General features: G+C 41.7%; 1 protein-coding gene across 2 annotated transcripts in view; it reads right to left on the bottom strand.

Annotated features, from left to right (window-relative positions):
- The window catches only part of LOC148508013 (uncharacterized), an 81987-nt gene that overhangs the window by 3343 nt on the left and 52434 nt on the right, over positions 1 to 26210 (bottom strand). Inside the window, exons 2-5 of one of the 2 annotated variants that reach the window (XR_015869626.1) lie at positions 1144 to 2086; positions 698 to 1063; positions 316 to 612; positions 60 to 172 (exon numbers count right to left, since the gene is read on the bottom strand). The gene's annotated coding sequence lies outside the window, so the exon portion shown is untranslated. Of the gene's footprint in view, positions 1 to 48; positions 173 to 315; positions 613 to 697; positions 1064 to 1143; positions 2087 to 26210 lie in introns of both variants that reach the window. The other variant, XR_015869627.1, reaches the window with a different exon arrangement.

The raw sequence follows: 26210 nt of genomic DNA on the forward strand, positions 1-26210 counted from the left end.
GTTCTTACATTGGTTTTATTTTAAATCATTTCAAAATTAATTACTTACAATTAACTTACATGGTTTTTGGGATGGCTAGCACATCGCCCCGCTGCTCAGCTGTCCATTGGAGATCCACGAGGATGGGGCTAATCTGCATCCTGGATGTCCAAAAAAGGTCCGGTCAATTGCCCTATGAGGGAGAAAAGAAGAAAGGTGATTAGCATGTGCAGGTTTTCAAGCTATCAGCTCTGCTCCAGGGAAAAGTTTAGAATCAGGAGGGGAGGGAAAGAGACAGGTTACATGACACCAGCAATGAGGTTTGCTGATACTTACATGGTTTTTTGGGGATGGCTAGCACATCGCCCCACTGCTCAGCTGTCCATTGGAGATCCAGGAGGTTAAGGGACTTGATTATGCAAGAACAACTACTAATGTTTACACTGAAAAATAAAAACTAGACAACTAATACTATAAAAAACAAACATATAACAATGAAAAAGTGATCCAACTTGACCAAAACACTTGCAACACATGTAACACTTATCTAAAATGGTGTTTAAACTTTATGAATACTTAAACTGTTCCAGTAGAGGCCAAAACTTCAATGATTGGTGATTCAATGTTGATGTTCTATTGAAAGGAAAATAAAAAAAACATGAAAAACAAATCTGGGAAGTGGGTTTAACATTGATTAATAAATGTTCTACAAACTTACATTGAAAAAATGATGCTATCAGATCACGGCGAGTGCTTTGCCCAAGGCCAGCATCATCAACCACTGCAGGAGACAGGTCAGAATCGAGACTGATCAATGGATCAATCTCGGCCTCCAAACGGTTTGCAATACAAATGTTATGTAAAATTGTACAAGCAATAATTATATTGCAAACCTTTGTTGGCGAATACAGCAACATACCCCCTGACCTGTCAAGACAACGAAAGTGGGTTTTAAGCAGACCAAAGGAGCGTTCTATCACTCCAATAGTCCTAATGTGAGCTGCCTGAAACCTGTGTTCTGCAGGGGTGTCAGGATTAGCCAGTGGAGTTAGCAGCCAGGGAAAACTTCCATATCCTTGATCGCCTAAATTAAAAAAAATATATATTTTAAACATTGAAAAGAAAATTTTAAAATATTAAAAGATATTTAAATTATTTACTTACCAATCAGCCATCCATGAGGCATCTGTTGTTGTTGAAACATCTCAAAGAGGCTAGATTGCTGCAAAATAAAAGATTCATGAGAAGCCCCTGGCATGCTAGCAAACACCGCATGAAACACATTTTTGAATCACAAATCATTTATACATTTAGAGAATGGAAAGATTTTTGATTCCGAAAAATCTCTTCCATTTGGTGGGGGGCCATGAGAGCAATATGGGTGCAACCTATTGCACCCAAAACATTGGGGATTCATCCCACGGCATTCCATTCATGTTCTGTCTGAGGAAAATTTACAAACTCAGAAACATGTTTCCGCATTGCCAGAGGACCTGTGACAAACAGCGAGAAAAAGTGGCTTGTGAAAAGCCAGAAATTATCGCCAGGGTCGGTTGGAATGTTCCCGACGCCAAAAAATGGAGTGTGGCTAGCAGTTTTGCCAAGCCTGGGACTGCTCTGTTCGTAGGAACACGCGGTTCAAGATCCATCTCCAGCAGTTCATACAGCTGGTAAATGGCAGCAGAGGAGAGGCGATAACATTTTATCACTTCATCCTCACGAATCCCATCCAACAACCGTCTTTGCCTATATAGACATGGCCTTGGGATTCTCGCAACATCCGAGGAAGATGGATTACTTTCAGGTGCACCTGCAGAAATACCCACATTCACAGCTGATTCATCAGGAGTGGCTGCAATACTCATCTGCGCCCTAAACTGCAGCCTACTCGCTTGAACACATGCTGCAAACATGAATTCCCACACTTGAGCCGGAAAGAGCTCCATTTAAAAAAACAGAAATTTCTATATGATAATAAACAATCAAATTATTAGGATACTATTATCTGTGTCAGGTGTCTTCTTCCTTCTCCAGATTCAGGTGCGTAATTCCTTGACAGGTAATATTCTCTCTCCTGCTCCTCCGCCTGCTGCTGCTGATGATGCTGCTGGAAAGAGTGATTAAAAAATAGAAACTGGTATATTTCTAACTTTGGAATGAACCAACTGTAATGGACTGAACCATTATTGTAACAAGCCAATAGATCATTTAAAAAATATATAATCAATACCATTTAAAACAAATAATGCTTGGGAAAGAATATTTGCTGTAACACACTTATTTTACCTGAAAAATATGTAATTTTAAACCATTTGAATTAAAGCTCTCACCCCCAATGGTGCGGACAGTTGGGTGCCAGGGATAGCCCCGGGCTGTCAGCCCAGGCCTGGGGTATGCTGGAGAGGGGGACCCCTTATTGGGGGGTCCTCAGCTCCCCAGAGATCAATGGGCTGGGCTGACTAGCAGCCAGGGTTAATGCCTTGGGTGCAAACAGCCTTTGCCATGAAGCTCAAAATTGAGCTCAGGTGCATCCTGTTTTCACTGATCATCCTTGAGCTGTTTCTACAGCTTAATTGGAGTCCACCTGTGGTAACTTCAGTTGATTGGACATGATTTTGAAAGGCATACACCCTTTCTTGACACTTGACAGTGTATGTCAGAGCACAAACCAAGCATGAAGTCCAAGAAATTGTCTGTAGACCTTCAAGACAGGATTGTCTCAAGGCACAAATCCGGGGAAGGGTACAGAAAAAATATCTGCTGATTTGAAGGTCCCAATGAGCACAGTGGCCTCCATCATCCGTAAATAGGAGAAGTTCGGAACCACCAAGACTCTTCCTAGAGTTGGCCAACCATCTAAACTGAGCGATCGGGGGTGAAGGGCCCTAGTCAGGGAGGTGACCAAGAACCCGATGGTCACTCTGCTGTCAGAGCTACAGCATTCCTCTATGGAGAGAGGAGAACCTTCCAGAAGGACAACCATCTCTGCAGCAATCCACCAATCAGGCCTGTATGGTATAGTGGGTAAGCCACTTAGTAAAAAGCACATGGCAGCCTGCCTGGAGTTTGAAAAAATGCACCTGAAGGACATTCAGACCATAAGAAACAAAATTCTCTGGTCTGATGAGACAAAGATTGAACGCTTTGGTGTGAATGCCAGGCATTATGTTTGGAGGCAACCAGGCAACGCTCATCACCAGGCCAATACCATCATTACAGTGAAGCATGGTGGTGGCAGCATCATGTTGTGGGGATGTTTTTCAGTGGCAGGAACTGGGAGACTAGTCAGGATAGAGGGAAAGATGAATGCAGCAATTTACAGAGACATCCTGGATGAAATCCTGCTCCAGAGCGCTCTTGACCTGGAGCGACAGTTCATCTTTTAGCAGGACAACGACCCTAAGCACACAGCCAAGATATCAAAGGAGTGGCTTCAGGATAACTCTGTGAATGTCCTTGAGTGGCCCAGCCAGAGCCCAGACTTGAATCCAATAGAACATCTCTCTAGAGATCTGAAAATGGCTGTGCACCGATGCTTCCCATCCAACCTGATGGATCTTGAGGTGCTGCAAAGAGGAATGGGTGAAACTGCCCAAAGATACTGTAGGTGTTCCAAGCTTGTGGCATCATAATCAAAAAGACTTGAGGCTGTAATTGCTGCCAAAGTTGCATCAACAAAGTATTGAGCAAAGGCTGTGAATACTTAAGGCTGAAGCCTTAATGGACGTGTTCCTTGTGCAATACAGATATGGTATGCCATCACACCCCGTGGTTAACTACAGAGTGAGATTGCTGTCACTCCCAAAATGGTGGAGCTGCTAATTCACACAATTGTGTACTTATTGGAATACACACATGCAGTCTATGCAACTAAGGACTGAGCAGTTATGTGGCACACACATCCCACTCAGTGCCCACAATCTTCCCATTTGGTCACTACAACAATCCCACTGGGTTTCAACATCCTTCTCACTCCATACATCTATCTCATTTAGATTACACATTCAGCTTCCCAATCTGTCTTTACCCATCTGCGCTGCTCTGTCTTCCCGGGTCCATGCCACTCTGTAGCACTCCATACATGTCACTCTGCCCCCCCAAGCTGTACCACTTGGTCTCCCCCCCATCCATGCTGCTGTCTTCCCAATCTGCACAACTGTTTTCCACCCATCTACATCACTTCCCCCCCATATCCGCACCACTGTTTTCTACCCATCTGAATCATTTTGGTTTCCCCCCCATCTCTACTGCTTAATCTTCGCCCTCTCCATGCCTTTCTGCACAGACCTCAGTTGCATAGACTGCATGTGTTTATTCCAATGAACATCACAATTTTGTGAATTAGCAGCTCCACCATTTTGTGAGTGACAGCAATCTCACTTTGTGAGAGTGCTGAATCTGCAGTAAACCACAGGGTGTGATGCATACCATATCTGTATTATGCAAGGAACACATCCATTAAGGATTAAGCCTTAATGATCAGAAATTAATTTCTTTACTAAGTTTGAGTGTCACAAATTCAGTAGGTTTTGTGAAATGTCAGATCATGTCTAAGAAGACTTAATGGGACATGTAAAACTGTAAGGTTATTTGTCTATCTTTGGGAAAGATATCAGTGACAACATACTGATCCTGATCAACTTCTAAGATGGCGGAAAACCTCCAGGACAAGAGGCCATAAAAGCTGCTGACATCCCCTGCCCTCTGGCCAGTATTGGTGACCCCGTTCACTTTAAGTTCAACAACTCAGCTCTGTTTGCCAACAATCAGGCCAGTAACATGAGCTTTAATGAGATGTTCTTGAAAATGGTTTATTATATTTTCTTATAAAATTGATTCTACATTTTTAATTCTTCCCTTATAAATATTTACTTGAAACAGAGAATTCTAAAATGCATTTAGTTTATTTTTTAAGGTACCGCCCCGGTATTCATCAGCATAATAACCATTTAATGATGCATTTGTAGATGAACATGTTATAAATACGATAAAACAGTTGTCATACATATATTTTTTAGCTAAACAATATTTGTTTTAATTTCATAGTACTAATAATATTAACGCAAGTACCATGTTATAATTCATTATCTGAGTGCAGGGAAGCACTGGATAGAAAACACGAAATGTACACATTATAGGCACAGGAGCCAACTGACCATAATGGGAAGTGATCCATTATTATATTAGATGCATTTAATTCTCAGCAGATATGCCCCAGTTTTACATCTTGGAGACATTAGTAAATTACTACATACTGTATATTGCATCACAGCTGAACAAGTAAATTGCTGCTGGTGGTATCTATGAAATGTTTACTCGTATGATATCAGGCCCTGATTCAGAGCCGGACGCTATTTGCGGCCATTGGTTCCAAAAAAAGGGGTGGTTATTCAAATGAACCGTTCGCTCATTGCGGTCTGTTCACGCCTCTAAGTCTGAACGAGCGAACAAAACATGCGGTTGTAGTATTGAAAAAGACGCCCCCTGGCCGCTCGCACCCCGCGTCATGTCCGCTATTTATTAGATTAATCGAGTACATCGAACAGCGTATGAACTGCTCGCTATTCTTGTGGCTGGTTTTTCCTACCGCTATTTTGCGAGCAGTTCTGATTAACAAAAAACCAAGTGACGTGGTCAATGACGCTGCTGTATTAATTATGCACTCCCTTAAAACGCCCGTTTTGACCTTTAAGCATGCCTGCGTTCTGATCCCCACTCCCCGTTTTCAAGCACCTTCCCGTTACCACCCACATACGCCTCCTCCTGTCACTCAAAATAGCAGGCATTCGCTATTTAGCGAACAAACGATTTTCGTCCGCACTGACTGGTTCGGGTATGCGTATTACAATCCGTACGCATGTGCAGATGAGCGAACATCGCTCATAACGAACGAGCAGCTCTGAATGAGGGCCTCAGTCCCATTCCACAAATCACGTATGCTACTCTACTTGTGGTTCTCCAAGTACCGGCATGTGGGGGAGTCTTGCTGGGACCTATAGTCCTCCTGTAAAGGATAATATTACTGTAAATCTAACTTTTACCAAACTACTATCAACCACGGATCCACTGTACAGGGGTGTGAGGCATAGCCCCGGGCTTAAGCAGGGCTGCCATCAGAAATTGTGGGGCCCAGGACTGACAAAATGGGCAGGGCCCCCCCCTCAATATCCCTCAACCCCCCTTCTCCCGCCCTCCCATCCACAAGCTCCCTACCCCCTCAACCCACCTCATAGTGTCATCAGTCATTAGTATAATATATTTGGAGTACTGGTATCTTCTTCTGCAATATATATATAATGTAAGATATAACATTATGGATGGCACCTGGGATAAATATAGCCCAGGTGACATCTATACTATTAAGCAATACATAGCAGGGAATGGTTGGCAGCACTCATGGCGTATATATAAAAAACAACCTATCTAGTTCGTTTTAGTCTTTATCGAGTTATGTTAGGAAGTGAAATGTTGCACTAGATAGGTTGTTTTTTATATATGCCATGAGTGCCGCCCCAAACATTCCCTGCTGTGTGTGTGTATAAATATAAATACACATATACATGCACACACATACGTATAGTATACACATTATATATATATATAAACATATATACATAATATATATATAAACACACTATATATATATATATATATATATACATATATATATATACATACATACACACATTCAAAGTAATAGACCCTGGTGCCTTTAATTTAGTAGATTTTTATTGATAACAAAATAGGTGCACTACTGTGTGTCTTACCTTATTCATCTGTTAAGATGATCCCTTTTGATCACAGAGGAGCTGCACTGCACAGTACGTTTCTCCTTTGCAGATCATCCTCTGTGTGCCTCCTCTTCCCTGCAGCCTTTGCGCTGGGCGGCCAATCACTGAAAGCCTGCAAAGCCTCAGGCTGCTACCTCGCTTTCTATTGGACGGCCGCCAGCATCCCAGCAGTGCTCTGCGGCGCCGTGATGACGGCAGTCAGGTCAGTGTGGCTGCTACTGTAAGTTAGTTGGTGCGCTGGCTGGCGGGGGCCCTCTCAGAGGGGGGGGGAGCGCGCGGAGGTACTTGCCCCCCAGAGTTTCTCCTGTATTCGGCCATGCGGCTAAGTAATAAGTGACTTACTAGTCACTTTTTATTGTGCGGTGGGGGGATAGCACTGGACGCCGGCAGCCGAGTGATAGGCAGTCGGGCGGGCCCCCCAAGTGTCCGGGCCCGGGACTAAAGATCCGGCAGTCCCCCCCTGATGGCGGCCCTGGGCTTAAGCCTCAGCCTGGGATTACCTGGAGGGTGGTACCTCACTTCTCCAGGATTCTCCAAGAATCTCCAACCTTGGCTGACTAGTGTGGGGTGCTGAATGTTTTGGCAGGGGGACCTAGTGAAGCGTGGCCACCCCCTCCCAGTATCAGTCAATGAGGAGAGCCAGAGGGGGGTTCTCCCAGGACCAAGGGGGCTCATGAACATTTTGCTATAGTCTAGGTATGCCCCTGAGGTCTCCAATGTTCGTCTATGATCAGGGGTGTAGAGAGCCCAGATGGGGCTGGGGGGCATGGCCTAATCGAGGAAGGCATAGCCATGCCCCTGAGCTAAAGAAAAAAACTACTTTTGCAGTGCTGCTCTGGGGAGGGGGGCGCTGTGATCCCCTCTGCCCAGCTCAAAGCCAGGGGGGACATGATCAGTGTGATCGCTCCCTCTCACAGGCATAGGAGACTGCTCGTGGCTGCTGTGTGCTGGGCTGCTGTGAGGGAGGGAGGAGGGAGGGGTGGTGATGTGGGACCCGAGCCCCCATCAGGCCACTGTAGCAAGTAAATAGTACCCGCTCCCCCCCTCTTGGTGCCCCAGTCTATGATAAAGTACCAATATTTTGACAATATTCGATTTTGAAGAGGCTTCTGTTTTACATTCATTTTCACATTCAATTTTGACTTTAGTAAATCTCTAATGATCACAATCAAATGCAAATATAATGCAAAATCACCCAAAATCCCAAATCGGCCAAAATCAAACTATTGCAAATATACTCCAATGTGACATCATAGAATGCAGTTGTATCATCAAAGTTCTCTAGACATCTCTCTGCACCAGACGAATATTCTTTCCATAATTTAAAACTAGGTTCACTTCTTCCAGTTAGGTAATTGTGTTTAGAAAGGTGAGGACTTAGGACCTGATTCAGACCCACTCGCTAAGGCGTGATCGCTGGCTATGAGCGATTTTACCCATCTGCGCATGCGTATAATTCACCGTGCACGTGCGCAAGCCAGTCTTTGCGATCTGATTTTGGTTGCTCGTAAGCCACTATCAGGTCGCTACTTTGAGTGACAGATAGTGCCGTTTGTGGGTGGTAACGGGAAGGTGCTTGTGAACGGGGGAGTGGATGTGCGAACGCAGGCGTGTCTGACTGTCAAAACTGAGTTTTATGGGCGTGCATAATTTAATGTCCACGTCACTGTACACGTCAATTCTCAGCTATTACGATAGAACTACTCGCAGTGCTTGTGGTAGCCCAGGGTCTACCACATGCACTGCGTGTGCAGCCGATGGTTTCTTCCTCTGCCGATGTATGCAGTCAATTAAGAGTAGCAGGTGTTACTCATGTGCATTGTATAATAGCAATGTGGGTGCGTAAATTAGCTTTTTTTTTTCCTTTGTTTGACTCATTGTTTGTAATTTGGATATTAAGAAAGATACCAATCCCAAAACTTTTACTTCACAAACAATAGTCCTTATATTGTTAAAGTTCACAAATACATGTTTGTTTTGGTTTTATTGTTCTTAAAGTGAAATTTTTTTTTGTTTTGGAACTGCACATCCCAGCATGCCATCCCAGAGTAGATACATGCCTTATTAGCAATACTGTGACAGGCCAGGGCCGGATTTGTTGTACCATAGTAGTGATAGAGCGATGTGTTTTGGATATTATTTATTAACCTTACTTATTATAAGAAATGAAATAATTCACACCAATACCAACTCAACAAAGCAGACTTATAACATAAAAATCATTAGTTCAGCAGCAGTGATAAAATGATTATCTGTAATGCCTAGCATAGACTCACAAGGTGACAGCCAGCCCTGTTTATACTTACACCTCAGCGCCCCGGGACTCTCTCGACCCACGTTCTCTCCTGCTCAACCCGACTGACCGACCCCTCCCCTCTTTGATCAATCTTTTATACTTTTTCCCTCTCTGCTACTGACATATTCTAAAATGGCGAATATTAGTTAATTAAGTCAATATTCATGTGCACTAAACATTTCACTGATAATATATTTTAATCATAACAAAACCTATAATCTCCTTTCTATGTTCTCAAAATTCTAGTGACCGCTTATAGGCCAAGGCTATCCCGATTAGCTCTCTTCTTGTTTTAGCCAGATCTGAGACCTACTGTCTCCTAGTCTGTTGAACTAACCCATTATTCTATCTTGCTAGAGAAGAAATAGTTTTCATCAGTTCTAATTTATATATATATTTCTGTAATAACACTTATACCTTTTAGATTAAACAATAATAACTGTTGCTTCAGACACACACCTGCCTACGTTAGAGAGAGGGTAGACCTCATCTCTAGGCCTGAGGCCATTCGACACATGTGACGTCCTCTGCAATTTACAACTAATATATATCCTGAATAATTTTTACTGTATGTACTCTTAATTGCAATGAAAATAATAATGAAAGACATAAGCATGCATATATTTGTGAATTGCTGAAGAATATGTACGACCACATATTCCTGTTATCAGTCCATCCTCTGAACATTCTGAACACCACTCAGAAGAAAGTTCATATCTCTCATAGATTGCATCATCTGATTTCTTCTTAATCCATTGGAAAATCTTCTTGAAACACTTCACTAATATATAGAAAATCAACAACATTATCATAACAAAAAATATTAATCTTCCCAATATGTACATAATATTGCTTAACCAATTTCCAGCCCATGCGAACTAGGTACTGGGGTTCACCCAGGTGAACCAGCTGTCGGGAACTACACCCTCATGTTTATTTATTCAGCAAATTCATTTTTAACCTGAGTAATTTTCATTTAACCTTTATTTTATTTCTTCTGCATCAGAAGAATTTGTGATGTATGTACAACACTTTAACCTGTATACTGGGCCTGATTCAGACCCGCTCATAAGCGGCCGCTCGTTCGCTCTGAGCGATGTTCGCACAACTGCGCATGCATATGGTTCGCAATGCGCGTGCGCAAACCAGTCATTGCGTTCGGAAATCGTGCGCTCGTAATGCACAGAGGGGCCGTTATTTTGAGTGACAGAATGTGGTGTTTGTGGGTGGTAACAGGGGAAGGTGCTTGAGAACGGGGGAGTGGATGTGCGAACGCAGGCGTGCCTAACGGTCAAAACGGAGTGCATAATTAGCAAAGGAGCGTCATCGACCACGTCGCTTGGTTGTCTTTTAGCCTGAACTGCTCGCAGTGATTGCGGGAAGTAAGGCTTACCTCAAGTGTTGCGAGCAGTTCAGATGCCTCTCGATGTTCTCGATTAATCTAATAAATACCGGAGATGACGTGTGTTGTGAACGGCAAAGGGGCGTCTTTAAAAAATAGCAAGCGCAATTAGTGGCCACTCGCTCAGACATAGAGGCGTCCTCACACCGCAAAGAGCGAGTGCTAACTTTAAATATCCGGCCCATTTTTGAATGCGAGCGGCCGCTAATTGTGTCCGGGTCTGAATTAGGCCCACTGTTTGTAATGTGACACAAAATCCAAAGTTGCAGCTGTAAGGTAGTGTGTGCTGCATTTTAATTCAGTGTTTTATTGCTTGAAACTCTCTTATCACAATGTCTGCGATATTGTTTATTAATTCCCTATGTACCAAATGTTGTTATGTTACCAAATCCTAAACCAACCTTATAACTTTGGGACAGTGTAAAGAGGTGCTTGTACTTTTCCATATGCCATTTGTATTTTTATTTACCGTTCTTACACAGTAATTATTTCATATGTTTCTTTTAGATTTTTCTGTTGTGTTACCTTTGCATCAGGTAGCAATGTTCTTATGAGACCCATTTCAAAAGAATTCACCGGTAACCATTTATAAGCCCTATGCCCACACATATAATATAACCCCTGTGGTAGTGTCATGGTTTATTAGACAATGTGTTAGAAAAAGCATTATAAAGGACATTACAACGAGCACCCTTTTCATCCACGCTTTCTTCTTGCTTGTTCCATTCTGCGATATGATGACTGTATGTTTTATTGTACCCCTACATTCCTTCTGTTATTACACAGTTTATTAATGCACTCACATATCATTTTTTATTAGGTTACGTGTATTTAATGATTTCTAAAAGATCCCCAAACAAGTTTAATTCTGTAAGATTGTATCACAAACACTAGTTCCCAAATAAGTACCTTCAGCCATACCGTTTTATTAATACACATGATGTTGTGCTGTAATGGACCGGCGTCTGGGGCCTATTGGCCCGCATGTGCCAAACCGGCAGAAGATGCGGGCGTATGCGGAGGTGCGGAGGCGGCCCCGACACTTGGGATTCCCCCGCACTGTGGTGCAACTTGAGCGGAGGTGGTCTGACCTCCGCAGGTGGACCCCGGACCTCCTTGCACAATTGCGGGCGGAAATCCGCCAAAGTAAGTTAAGCGTTTTTTTTTATTATTATTTATTTTTGGGCACATTGTGTTGTGTATGCTTTGGGTTGTATATGTCTTTCAGAGTGTGTGTGTGTGTGTGTGTGGGGAAGGGGGGTGTTTTATTTTAAAGGCCTGATTTTTTTTATTATGTCTGCATCCATTTTGCTTTTTTATTAAAATGGCTGCCAACAGATTTAAAAATCTGATTCATCACAATTTGAAGGTTATTTTACCAGTCCTGTTGCAGTCATTAGGTGTGTATGTATTGGTGTGGGTGTGTGTTTTTGTGTGTATGTAATATGTATGAGATTTATACGTTCACCACAAAAAATGACAGATGTATGTTAATTTTTTAGTGTGGTGACAGTTTATGCAGTGTCTATGGGTAATTGTAACATTGCTGATGCAGGTGTCTGTATGTATTCCCAAGGGTAATGAAATTTGAATTTTCAAAATAAAAAAGGCCACAGCTAAACCAGGGATATCTGGATATGATGCCTTAAAAAACATGTGTAATTCTGCAAACCTGGAGTGTGAATTTTGAGGGCATTAAGTTTTTTTTTTTTTAAATGGTATTTTAAAAGTTACAAAAGATTCCTCCATGTATAATGATCTTTTTTTCTTTTATTTTTTCCATATTCTTAGGTTTACGTCAAAGAAGACAGAGGGTGCGGCAGGCAGGAGCCAGAACCTCCCCCAAGCCTGTCTCCCCCTCCCAAACCTCTACATCCTCCCCAGAACCTGCCTCCCCCACCCAAACCCAATCACCCTCCCCCAAGCAAGTCTCCCCCTCCCAAACCTCTCCATCCTCCCCAGAATCTGCCTCTCCCACCCAAACCCAATCACCCTCCCCCGAGCCTGTCTCCCCCTCCTAAACCTCTCCATCCTCCCCAGAACCTTCCTCCCACACCCAAACCCAATCACCCTCCCCAGACCATGCAACACCTACCCAATCAGCCTCACCCTCCCCAGAACCACCAACCCCCACCCAAACCCAAACACCCTCCCCAGACCATACAACCCCTACCCAATCAGCCTCACCCTCCCCAGAACCACCAACCCCCACCCAAACCCAATCACCCTCCCCAGACCATGCAACCCCTACCCAATCAGCCTCACACTCCCCAGAACCACCAACCCCCACCCAAACCCCCTCCCCAGAACCAGCCTCACCCACTCTGATTTAGAAAATTGGGCTGCTTCTGCCCCACAAGTGGCTAGCCAAGGAGTCCAAGGTAAATATGTCACAGATGCCATTATGATATGTATATAACATTTTTGACCAATAAAAGAATGTAATGTAAACACAGCATTAACCTCAGTAGCCAATGTTAAATACTGTGCAGTACTATCGGTTGAAGAGATACACAGAAATTAGTAATGGCTCTGGTGGGTGGGTTTTGTAAAATAAAAAACAATAAAAAAAGAATAATTTTGTTTTCCCTTTAATTTGCAGTGGAACAAGAGGACCCTCTAAGGTCTATTTTGCAAGGGAGATGCCTTGGTCCTGCAATGCTGCCTGGAGGCCGTACAGTGAATACAACGGCAGCTATAATCACCTGGTGACCATTTTTTTTTTCGTTTTGTTGTTTGAATAAACACATTTTTTTTTGACGTTCAAAATTTGTGTGGACTATTTTTTTAAAGCTGCAATATTATTTGAAGAAAACCAAAATAAAGTAGACCAAGATCATTCAATGTTGGCCTATGTATGTTTTTGATAATGGGTACATAAATATATATATATATAGAGAGAGAGAGAGAGAGAGAGAGTGATAGAGATAGACATTTCAAGTATGTAACATATATATATATATATATATATATATATATATATATTTCTAGAGATATATATATATATATATAAATAAAAAATGAAATATGTATATATATATATATATATATATATATATATATATATATAAATACATAGATAGATATACATATATACATAGACATATATTGTGAGCTGCAAAATTAACAATAAATACTGCATATATAAGTTGTTAATTAACAAAATAAAACCAAATTAAAATGACAAAAAAAAAGTGCACTTTTATACTGATTACTAATGCAGCATAAGCAATTAAAGGGTACATCGAAACATAGGAAGAGACCGCAACATGGGCTGCGATCGCTTCCTATTGTCCACGTACCAATGTTTAGAACCAATTCCTAGCGGTCACGTGGGTTTTTGGGCGGATCAACGTATTCTCTGGTGGGCATCTGCATACACAAAGCGATCGCTCGCTCGCCATGTCGCGTCATCCGGAAAATTTGCATATGCATCATGCGAGCAAACATTATTGCGTCCGGGTCAGAATCAGGCCCAGTGTGTGGGCACCTTAACTTGAAAGTAATTTCACTGAAAAAGATACAACTCAGAAATTTACCAAGAATTGTGATTACAATCACGGTTGTAATTGTAGCAAACTCTGACCTAAATAAAAGTTTCAAATAGACCACCCAATGAGCTGCGGATTTGGCAGAAACATGCACAGATCTGTGTGATTTGTGTATGTTTCTGCCTGTAAACACTACTTACACTGTAAAGTGTTAATTTAAACAAAATATGACATGGGTTCCCCCCCAAAAAGCATAACCAGCCAATCCTGGTTCCTAAAAATGTAGGGAAAAAAACCTGTAAGGTTCCCCTGTATTTTAGGAAACAGCACTGGGCTGCTGAGCCAGTCCTGGTTTTAAAAATAGCGGGAAAAAATTGCGTAGGGTTCCCCCTATTTTTAAAACCAGCACCAGACTCAAATCTAGCTGGGGTGTAATGCTACAGCCAGGGGACCCTTTCACCAGGTCTCCCTGGCCAAAGCATTATCACCCCAAGCCGGTCAGCCCAAGCCGGGATCTCAGAGTAGGCGGGGAACCCCCCAATAAAGGTGCCCCCACTCTCCCAAACTTCCCAGGCTTAAGCTGAATCCCGGTGCTCTTCCCTGCACCCTTGGGCTGTGAGTGCAGGGGTAACAGTGTTGAAAATGTGCCTGCCCTTTGGCACTTATGGAACTACAAGTGCCAGCAGGTGGCCGGCACCCATACCGCACTGTAAAAACAACATTAAAAATCCACAAGACACACACACACATCGTAGTATGTAAAATTTTATTCCATACCTACCACATTCACACATACTTACCTGCTGTCAGATGTTCTGTCCCCTTCTTCAAGTAGAAATCCAATGGCTTACATGTAAAAAAATCCTATGCTCACCTCCGCTGGTCTCCGTAGCCTCCAGGGGTATTCTCAAAAACAAAACGAGACCCAGACCAGAACTGACAGTAGTGATGCATGTATGACCATATACATCACTACCTGGCTAATGACTGCAGATCCCACGTGGAAACTTTCAGAGTCCATATCCACCAGCCAATTAGCGTCCGTTAACTGTAGAGGACTGAGGCTTCTTGTTCGAAAGTGTTTGGCTGCAGTCAGACACTTGCAACTTGGATATCGATAAGATACACCATCGGAAAACACAATCTCAGCTAAACGTGCTTCTTTATAAATTTGAGTGTTTTAGAAGCCTAAAATCACCCGAGTTTCAGCAATGCAAATCGAGTTTCTATTTGGAAAAACTAGAACAGACTCGTTTCTTAGTAAATTTACCCCTAGGTCTTTAAAAAGTGAGGATATCCAATTTAAATATCCATGAAGATTCTCCAAGAGTTGCCGGAATCCTTTACCTCCTCTTTTAGAGCTAGAAAATTGTTTTACTGTTTTAATGCTGGAATAGAAACTCTAGTCGGGTCACTATTGTGGTGATGTAAAAAATGTTTAGATATACTATGTACTTGGAACACAAATATTTTGTCTGTGCTCTCTAAGGGGTCTATTTACTAAATTTTGTTAGGAGATAAATTGAACAGAGGTAAGGTGCCAGCCAATCAGCTCCTAACTGTCATGTCACAGACTGTTTGAAAAATTACAGGAACTGATTGGCTGGTGCCATACCTCCCTTTATCTCCTAACAAAGCTTAGTAAATAGACCCTTAAACCTAGATTTAACAGATCTTATGGTTCTCCCCACATACTGTAGGGAGCATGGACATTGTAGTACATAAACACAAGTTTATAAACTGTTTAATAACAAAAATAATATAGTTGGAGAGTGAAGTTATGGCTAATGCTTTGTTATTCATGTACCATATCTACAAGTTAAACAATAATTATCTTAAGGTTTTGGAGGCAGCTACATGACATCGAATTTTCTTCTCTGTTCTAAGGTAACTGGGGGCTAATATATTTTTTAAGTTGGTGTTTTTCTTAAAGGTAATTAGTGGTGTATCGCCTATACATTTTTCCAGAATTGTATCCTGTTTAAGAACATTACAATTATTTTGTATAACTATTTTAATAGCTCCAGATTTAGCATTACATCTGTATAAATGATACAGAATGTTTTTGCAAGTTATTCTCATCTTCCTAAATATCTGTAGTTCCATTTTTCATGACTCTGCAAGCACATTTTTTCTTTTTTTTAAACAATAGAATTGTAGTAGAAATAAATTGAGTATACTCTTGTGCTTCCTCTAGAAATCTATTGGGATAACCTCTTCTATAAAATGACTCATCATTATTTAAAAAAAAAACTTTGTCATTACTGAAATTACATCATAGGCCAGTATCCAATTAGCTGCAGTAAATTTCCATTCACCTACCATGCTATCTAACTATATGACTCCTTTCCACACATGTTTCTAATAAGCAAGAACAAGAGAGATATGCAGAAGTAGGATTCTCAGATGCCAAGGGTCAATACTTCTCAGCTGAACTTCTCAGTCTCACACTCTGCAGACTCTCCTGTGACTGTCTCTGAGTCTGTCCCAATAACCTCTCCCATTATGGTCCTCTTTCCCTTGCTGGGATATCTTCATGCTAACATGTCCCAATTGTTTGGTTAAACTACAGAGTACTGACCCATGTTTGGTCACTCCCCTCCAAACAAGACATGCAGGCCCTGGAATCATGGATCCAGGGCCCTCTCCAGACCCAGAAATCCTGGAATTAGACCCCAATAACCTTATTGAATTCAACCGCGCACATAGAGCTCTCCATCCGAAGGGACTGGCGACTGACTGTCCAAGAGACGTTATTTGCCGGGTTCATTATTTCTCACAGAAAGAGGTGATACTCCATAAAGTTCGCAACTTAGAAGGAGTGGAGCTCAATGGAACTTGCCTACAGATTTTCCAAGACCTCTCCTGATTTACTCTCCAGCAGTAAAGGCTATTGAACCCCTTGACAGATTCCCTGCGCAAATGAGATCTTAAATATAGACTTCTGCTCTGCACTGAGTTTGGAGCTTGTCACCCTCCCTGAATGGCAGACCTTTTCACTCCCACTTCCTGTGCCTTCTGGCCGACCGAAGACAGACCAATGGCAATAAGTACAGCACTATAAGAAGAAGTCTAGGGGAGCTGACTCTCCGCTAGCACCTGACCCCACTTGATTCATGACCAGTTTTTTATGGGGCTATTTCTGGTTGAGACTTTAATCATTATTTAGAGTTACCCCCGACTGGTCACAGTGATGACTAAGGTTGGGTCTTTTTGACCTTCTTCGTTAACGTCACCCAAGATTTGGTTTCTGGTCCATTTGTTCAAGGTTAAATTATGGATAAATAATGGATAATATAATGGATAAAGCTAGCTGCTTTTCATATATTTTATTGTTTATTTGTTATTTTTTATTTTTCTTATAGTCTGCTCATGCAGATACTGTAGTTGTCTTTATCTTTTACCCAGGAGTCACATAGTACTGTTTATTACTATTTTTATTAAAGCGTTTTCTGCTGTATTGTTATTTTTTTCAGGATGGAGTGGTTACTTCCCTCAAGGTTGTCCCTACTGCTTAATTTTTCCCATGACATGGGCACCCTGGTGGTCCCCTTATTGTCTGGTAGCTGTATTCCAATATTTCCATTGACATACTAATGTATTAATGTAATTTATAAAGGTTTTTTGTCTCTACCCCCTCTCCTCTTGTCTTTTCCTTTCCCCCCTCTTTTCTCTTTCTCCCCCAGCTTCTTGCTTTCACTGCTCTCACTGCTCCTCCAGTTCCGACGTATATTTCTATGTAGCTTTGTCTCTTCCCCTCATCTATGGCCGCTCTACTCCATATAGTGTCTATTAATGCTAGGGGGTTGACGTGCCTGAGAAAAGGGCTCAGGCCCACCGCTCTTTTCATGCTGATGGGGCAGATATCATTCTAGTACAGGAAACTCATTTTTGCCACTCCTTTTCTGCCCCACGGTTAAGTAACCAATTTTACCCCACAGCATATTATTGTAACTATTCCCAATCGGAATCCAAGGGAGTTGCTATTTTATTGCTAAACATCTGCCGGGTCTGAATCCTGAAAAACATAGTTTTTGAGGAGGGGATATTTCTGCTTGTCAAATGCTCTATTTTTAACCAACTTTTCACATTTGTTAATATTTATGCCCCAAACCAGGGTCAACCGACCATTCTTAAGGTCATCGGGTTCTTCAACAGTCCCTTGCTGTACACTGAAAAGGGTAAGGTGTATATTTCACCCCTCAGAGAGAGATTAATCATACTACTCTAGCTCCAACCAGTGATATTCAAAGATAAATTATATATTACTTGGTCATAGACATCTCCACCTGCTACAGGCAACTTCTATAGGAGTAACAAATTTGTACGACCATGCCTCAGTAAGTGTGGTTCTATCCCTCAGGTTTACTGACCCACTATGTAGATACTGGCGTTTTAATGAGTCCCTTTTGACCGACTTTTATTGTAAATCTCAGATGGAAGAGGCTATTGATGTCTGTCTAGACTGTAACGTCACTCCGGATATATCTGGCCTCACTATATGTGACGCTTACAAATGCGTCATTAGGGGAAAATGCATTAAACTAGGTTCCTATTTAAAGAAACAACGTGTGGGACAGATAGGTTTACTGCAGAATATACAGGTTTTGGAGACTACCCACAATTTTTTTTTTCCTGTGACGTTTATGTGGATCTAGTCCAAGCCCGATCAGCATTAAATAAGCTCTTACTGGAAAAGGTTAAACATTTTTTTAGGAAATGCCATAGTCGTATTTTCGTTGTGGTAATAAACCCGGAAAAATGCTGGCTATGGCTCTGCTGGCTCAAATAGCTCATTCCTTTATCCCCTCTATTAAGGATGGGAAGGGTCGGGTCTTCCATGACACCCATAAGATTGCAGAAGCTTTTTGCTCCTATTATTCATCACTGTATAACCTACCTGCTCTCTTGGCCTTCCTTGACGCTATTAGGAAACAACAAGCTATTAAGGCCTACCTTTCTAGAATCGGGTTCCCTAAGCTTGACGACCTTGCCAGTGAGGATTTAGAAAAGACTTTTAGTTTCCCTGAACTGGAGGAGGCCATTAAATCTACCCCTTCTGGGAAAAGTCCTGGCCCTGATGGTTTCACTATTAATTATAATAAGGCCTTCAGGAACAAACTGGCTCCTTTACTTTTATAGACCTTCAATACTGTTTAAAATAAGACCCCCTCTCTCACCAATCTCTAGAAGCCCATTTATTCCCAAAGATGGCAAGGATCCCTCCCTTTGTCCCAGCTATCGCCCAATCTCGCCCAATCTCCCTTTTGAACATAGATGTAAAACTGTATGCGAAGCTTCTCACAAATAGATTTAAACATTTCCTGCCTTCTCTTATTCATAGCGACCAGGTAGGGTTTGTTCCGGGCCGTGAAGCTAGGGACAATACCTCTAAAATTATAGCTCTCATTCACCATATTTCATCTACGGACACCCCAGCTATTTTATTGTCTACTGATGCTGAGAAGGCATTCGACAGGGTAGATGGAGCTTTACTGTATGTCTGGGGTACTGTGACACCTGGGACAGGGTCCTGTCTGCTTACAGCGTATCCTCGCCCTTTATAGTTCTCCCTCTGCCTGCATTAGAATCAACGGCTCCCTCTCTGACTCCTTCTCCATTAACAATGGGACTAGACAGGGTTGTCCTCTATCCCCCCTGATATTTATTATATGTATGGAAGCTCTGGCAAGGTCAATTAGGTTAAATCTGGATGTATCGGGTTTTAGGTTGCACAGTGGTGAATATAAACTGGCTCTATTTGCCAAAAAATTTACTGGCCATGATTACAAATCCTGTCATCTCATTACCGAACATATTAGAGGAATTTTAAAGTTAATTACTCTAATTCGGTTTCCCTGAATATTACAGCACCTCCTCAGATGGTAGTGGGCCTTAAATCAGCATTCTCCTTTACTTGGCACACCTCTCAACTAAAATATCTGGGTGTCATTCTTACTAGAGACCTTTCCTGCTTATTTGAGACCAATTTTACTCCCCTATTAGACAAATTATGCTCAAGTTTACAGTTGTGGAAGTCCAGGTCCTTCTCATGGTTTGGGAGGCTAGGGATTCTCAAAATGAACTCTTTACCAATTAAGTTACCTCCCAGATGGTTTCTAGATGTCCCGGCTCTAATTAGATAATTTGTCTGGGGAGTTGGTAGACCCCATTTGAAGTTAGACCTTATGTTATGCCATAAAGACAGCTGGGTTGTGCCTCACAAATTTTAAGGATTACTACCATGCTTGTCTCTTTCACAGAATTTTGGCATGGTCTAGGGCAGATACTCCCAAACAGTGGGTGCAAATTGAGAACCATGCATTGGGGATCTCTATATCAATAGCTCCATAGCTTCCCACCCTCCCTAATATCTCTGATCCTACTATTGGACCCACTTTAAGTTGTTGGAAAACTATACAGAAGTCCCCCTCAATATCTTCACTTAATTCCTCTTTTATGTAATTTCTTTTTAATGAATGATTCCCTCCGGTTATGGATATTAAAGATTTTCATTCCTGGCATGCGATGGGACTTTTTGAGGTTGGACAGCTGGTGAGTGGCAGTGGCTTTATACTTTTTGCTGAGGTACGTGAGAAGTGGCACCTATCATCAAGGGAATATTGGCACTATCTTCAGGTGCATCATTTCCTGCAATCTCTCGGTCCTTCTAAGGCCCTTTATTTGGCTTATACTCCTATTGAACAACTATGTGCTAGCTCTACCTCCCCGATACATACTATGTCTCTGATTTATACCGTGAGCTTGGGGATGGCCTAGGTGAAGATAAGTGGGGAAAAATATTTAAATTGAACCATGCCTGTTCCTCCAGTGTTGGTGACATAGAGATCCAATATAAGTTGCTTTCCTGTTGGCACAGATGTCCGGATAACCCTCTCTAAGATGGGGATTGGTGTACCAAATATTTACTAGCGTTCTAAGGCCTCGGGTAACCCATTCCACATCTGATGGCAATGCCCTATCCTCCAACCCTTTTGGAATCCGGTTCTCAACCTTTCTGCAAATGTTTTAGATGAATCAGTCCATACAGATCCTATGTTTTGGTTGTTTAATTTATCATCCAGACCCCTCTCGAAATATAAGAAATCTTTGTTTTGTCATTTGAACAATGCGGCTAAAGCAGTTATCCCAGTAAGATGGTGCTCCTCCTCTCCTCCAATGGTAATGGACTGGTTCACCAGAATAGTTTTATACAGTATATATTCTGCTCTATTTCCATTTCTTCCTTTCTGCCTCCCCCCTACTTACCCTACAGTCTCAATGTTTCTTTTGTTTTTATTTTAATATTTAGTTTTTGTGTAATATATTCATTACATTTGTGGGTCTTTTTGCGGTTTCATGAGGTCACTGGTGATATATATGTTGTGACATAATTAAACCTCTAAGACAATCCTGCCTATAACCTCTAAGACAATCCTGCCTATAACCTCTAAGACAATAGATGGCGCTAATTAGCGCTGTGATTAATCGCACACTATAATAAATGCTCACAGACTTTAGAACTGTGGTCCAACGCACAAAAAGTTATTATTCAAAGTAATAGTACAGATAGTTATATGCTGTGATCTAGACAATTAGCGCAAATAAATTATACAGTCACAAGGTACAGTCAATACATATGCGTGCGCTCTGGAACCAGATACCAGCATCAATATGAAACCTCCGTCAACAGCAAAACAGCAAGACCGTAGACTGAGTGTCCCGATTCAGAGCACCCACATATATACCCATACTGAGATAAGCAACACAATAGAGCAAGTTGGCACGTTCCCATTGGTTCTTCTTCTTAGTTCATTTCATAGGTCAGTGCAGAGATCACAATCCAGCCTCTAACAGCTTCATTGTATCCACTTTCCCACTGCATAATAATCTAATCTGGCTATGGCATACAACATTTCAAGTAGTTATTCTCTCTAACAGTTCATAATTCATAGACACATGTTACGATATCCCCGCCGACAGGACCGGAAGCCTGCAACGACACAGTAGTTTCGAACGGTACCAAACACGGTCTACTTATCATGTACCAAAACATAGATATCATAAAACATACATTTCACAGTATTGTAAATAAGAGTAAAACCTTGGTTAATAACCTTTATTAATGCGGGACATCTTCATGTAATTGTGTGATATGTGAGCATTAAGAATATGAGGAAAGGATGCTAGTTAGTGCTGTGCAGGTATGCGTTTGTGTGTATGAAAATATATATTTATATATATATCTCTATGACTTTATTTGTCTGGATTAAAAATATGACAGACAATGGGATTTACACAGATGGTCACATGGTCTCTAATGAACTCACGAAGGCAAGGTTACTTCGATTAAGCTTCAGACAAATACAATGGTTTACTTAGTTTAAACCCCCTCAGTTACTAACGGTCCACAATGGCTTTTGATAGAACAACGGTTTCCTAATTCACTCTGTTTGAGTATATATGTCTGTATTGTGGTTCAATTTTCATAGGCATACTGTTCTGTGTACTGAGCAAATGCTTCACCATATCTTTGTATATTCTTTAATCACTTGTCACAGACAAATCCACAAAAATCCGTCTTGTCAACCTTGGATGTTTGATGTGTTTGTCAGTGTGAGAGTGTTGTATATTATTATTATCAGGGTATGGTTCCTGGAAGGATTATAATAACATCGCTGTCTGTACTTATGTCGTGAATTGTAGCTTAAAATGGTGATGAGCGATCAGTCGCAAAATGGCGTCTTGCAGATTCCGATTGTGTCTTAGCCAATCATCCGGCTTCGACATATATTACAGAGATTTATATTTTTTCAAGTGCATTTGTATTTTGAGCTACTGTATGTTTTTTGATGATGGCCCTGACACTGCTCTCAAATATATGCATTGTTTCTATATTTCCTTGCTAAATTTAATGAAATACATTTTGCACTAAAAATCAGGGTTTAATTGGATAGCATGAAAAAACAATCAGAGAAAAAGACCAGAAAATCGTTGGAAAAAACGCTGTTTTTTGCGTCCAAAATTTTTGGTTGCCGGTATTAATCTCAGTAATTAGATTTTTGAGATATTTTTGACCCATGGTCTAAATGGCCACTAGAATAGTGTAAATAATTGTTCACCCCAACTGATTTCATGTACTGTAGTTTGAAGAACCAACCATACTATCTTGTATTGAGAAAATTATATCAAGAAAATTGACAGCGTCATAATTGAAAGTGTGAGTAAACTTCAAAACTATTAGTGTTTAAATAATTAACAACTTCATGTACAAGATCAAGATCCCCTGCCCAAATAATAAACAAATCATCTATGAAGCAGCCATATAGGACCAGGTTCTTTCTATATGGGTTACTCCAGATGTGTTGATGTTGGAATCAGCCAATGCAGAGGTTGACAAAGCTAGGAGCAAACATTGTCCCCATGGCCATCTCAAGTGCTTGTAAATAATAAGTGTTATCAAAGTAAAAATACTTGTAAGGATAAATAAAATTGCATAAAGTACAAAGTCATGACTGCTGTCTGAGATATTTGGATCTTCCATCAAATAATGGTTGACTGCCTCTGTCAGGAAACCCCAACCCTTTGTCCACTGTATCCCTAAGGTTTTTTGTAATATATGTGTAATAGCCTTAATGTATGAATCTAAACAGGTACTATACCATAAATTATGGGTTTCTCAGGGTGTGACGTAAGTGCTTTGTGTATCTTAGGAAGGTGATACTTATATTTTTGTAGATAGGTATAGATTCAGCGAAAGGATTAATTGGGATTGTTGTTCATTATTGGCACGGATGTGTATTAGAGATGAGCAGGTTCGGTTCCCAGAGTCGGATCCAAGCAGGCTCGGAGGTTCCCGACTTACTCGGTTCTCAAAACCGAGGCAAAACCATAGAGACAGAAATCTCGTGGTTCGTGAGCTTTCATCTCTATGATCAATGTAGTATATAAGGGACCACGCGACGGACACCATTTCACTCTGGCTGTGGAAAGTGAACAGGGATGGTGGGTAGTGTAGGGCTGGGAGAGGTGCTGGTGCTATCTGCTGTGTCCTGGGCTGGTGACTGCTGATCCATTCTGGCCTCTGGTCACGGTGCTGTCACTATCACTGTGCTGTCTGCTGATCCATTCTGGTCTGTGGTCACGGTGCTGTCACTGTCACTGTGCTGTCTGGTGATCCATCTGGGCTGTCTGCTGTGTCCTGGGCTTGTGCTGTGTCCATCTCTGGACCCAAGTTCTGGACTCCAAAAAAAAAAAAGTAAAAAAAAAAATATCAAAGTGTTTTTTATATTTTTCTGTGTGTGAATGCGTGTTAGGCTTAACCACAGTAGCGCACAAGAGCCAGCCAGCAACGCACATTGCAACCTTGTGCTGCCCGACTACAGTCATGCTAAAAAACAAACAAACAAACAATAAAAGTGTTTTATATTTTTTTCTTGTTTGTGTGGGTGGGTTTTCGGCTTAACCACAATAGTGCACAAGATCCAGCCAGTAACGCAAGTTGTAACCTTGTGCTGCCTGACTCCAGTCATTCTTAAAAAAAAACAATAAAAGTGTCTTATATTTTTTCTTGTTTGTGGGTGGGTTTTCGGCTTAAGCGCAGTAGTGCACAAGATCCAGCCAGTTACGCAAGTTGCAACCTTGTGCTGCCTGACTCCAGTCATTCTTTAAAAAAAAAACAATGTGTCATATTTTTTTCTTGTTTTTGTGGGTGAGTTTTCGGCTTAACTGCAGTAGTGCACAAGATCCAGCCTGACTCCAGTCGTGCTCAAACTGTGCTCTGGGCCCAAGTTTTTCTGGAGCAGAAAAAATATAAAAAATCATCATTTGTCTTTTTTTGGAATATTTTTGTGTGTGCGCACGACTGCGTGTGTGAATTTTGTAACCGCACCTTGGCTACACTATTGGTGATTGTGACACTGCTTCTAGACTGCAGAAAAAATATGGAGGGCTGTCACATGACAGGAAAGCAAGGCCAAGAACCACATGTTGTAGCTGCCACCAGCAGTGCAAGGCTGTCAACTTCCTCGACCTCTAGGAAGGCCCATGTCTCAGGGCTTAAGTCACGCCATCGATATGGTAAAGCAAGTTTTACTGAAATTAAGAAAAAAAAATGTAAAGGATATTTGACTTTAGATAAACAAAAAATTGGCAATATGCCATTCACTACACGAAGTGGAAAGGAAAGGATAAGGCCTTCGTCTTCTTAATTTATGAAGAAGACTGCTGATTCTGATAGCCCTTCTGCTTGTAGTAGTAGTGGTGGTGGTCCAATTAAAAATGTGAAAGTTGTTAAGACAGCTCGGGAAAAACCAACTGTGTGCTCTGAGAAATCAAAATCACAAATCCCCGAGGAGAGTGCAAGTGTGTCCGCGGTTGCCATGTGTGAGCCCGACCTAAATACTAGTGTACTGGAGGGTCCTCCAAGTTCCAACATTTGTTTGACCTTTGTAAATGTGGGGAAGGGCAGTCAACATCTTGCACACGTAGTCATTGAGGATGCTTCTGTGGAATTGCACATGGAGGAGGAGGATATTTTGGTTGATGAAGGCGCTAAGGATGATGAGGATGTTGATGATGAAGATGTTGGTGATGAGGATGTTGATGCCGAGGATGTCCTTTGTGTAAGTAAGTCAACAGCTGTTGCCCATGGTTTGAAAAAGCCAAAGCCCATTGTTGTCATGCCGGGACAAAAGACAAAAAAATCTACTTCTCACGTGTGGAATTATTTCCATCCCGATCCGGACAACAGTTGTCAAGCCATATGTGACCACTGCCATGCAAGAGTGAGTAGAGGGAGGGACCTAAACCAACTAGAAACCTCCTCCTTGTTACGTCACTTGGAGCGCATTCATCAAATATCAAAGTGTACGTTGCCAAGTTCCAAAACTCAAAACATAACAAGTCCAGTGTCACCTACCTTCTCCCTCTCTGTGAGATCCAAGCGCCTTCGATCTCCAACACCTGCATCATCAACATCCTCATTCGTCATCGGGTGTAGTCCTGCTGAATCCAATGTTGGTATTCCAAGCATGATTTACTCCTATCCGTGATTCCTCAGAAGGATCCTTGATGACTACGCCTGTTGCTGCTGCTTCTGCTGTCAGTGGATCTTCATCCCAAAAGGGGACCAGGAGGAAGACTACTTGTAGCGTATCCTCCAAAAAGCAATTAACTGTTAAACAATCGTTTGCAAGGGCAAACAAGTATGACAGCAATCACACAGTTGCACAGCGGATTACTGATGCCAT

The sequence above is a fragment of the Taudactylus pleione genome, unplaced genomic scaffold (genome assembly GCF_031769625.1).
Source record: "Taudactylus pleione unplaced genomic scaffold, aTauple2 ptg000377l, whole genome shotgun sequence".
Classification (NCBI taxonomy): Eukaryota; Metazoa; Chordata; class Amphibia; order Anura; family Myobatrachidae; genus Taudactylus; species Taudactylus pleione.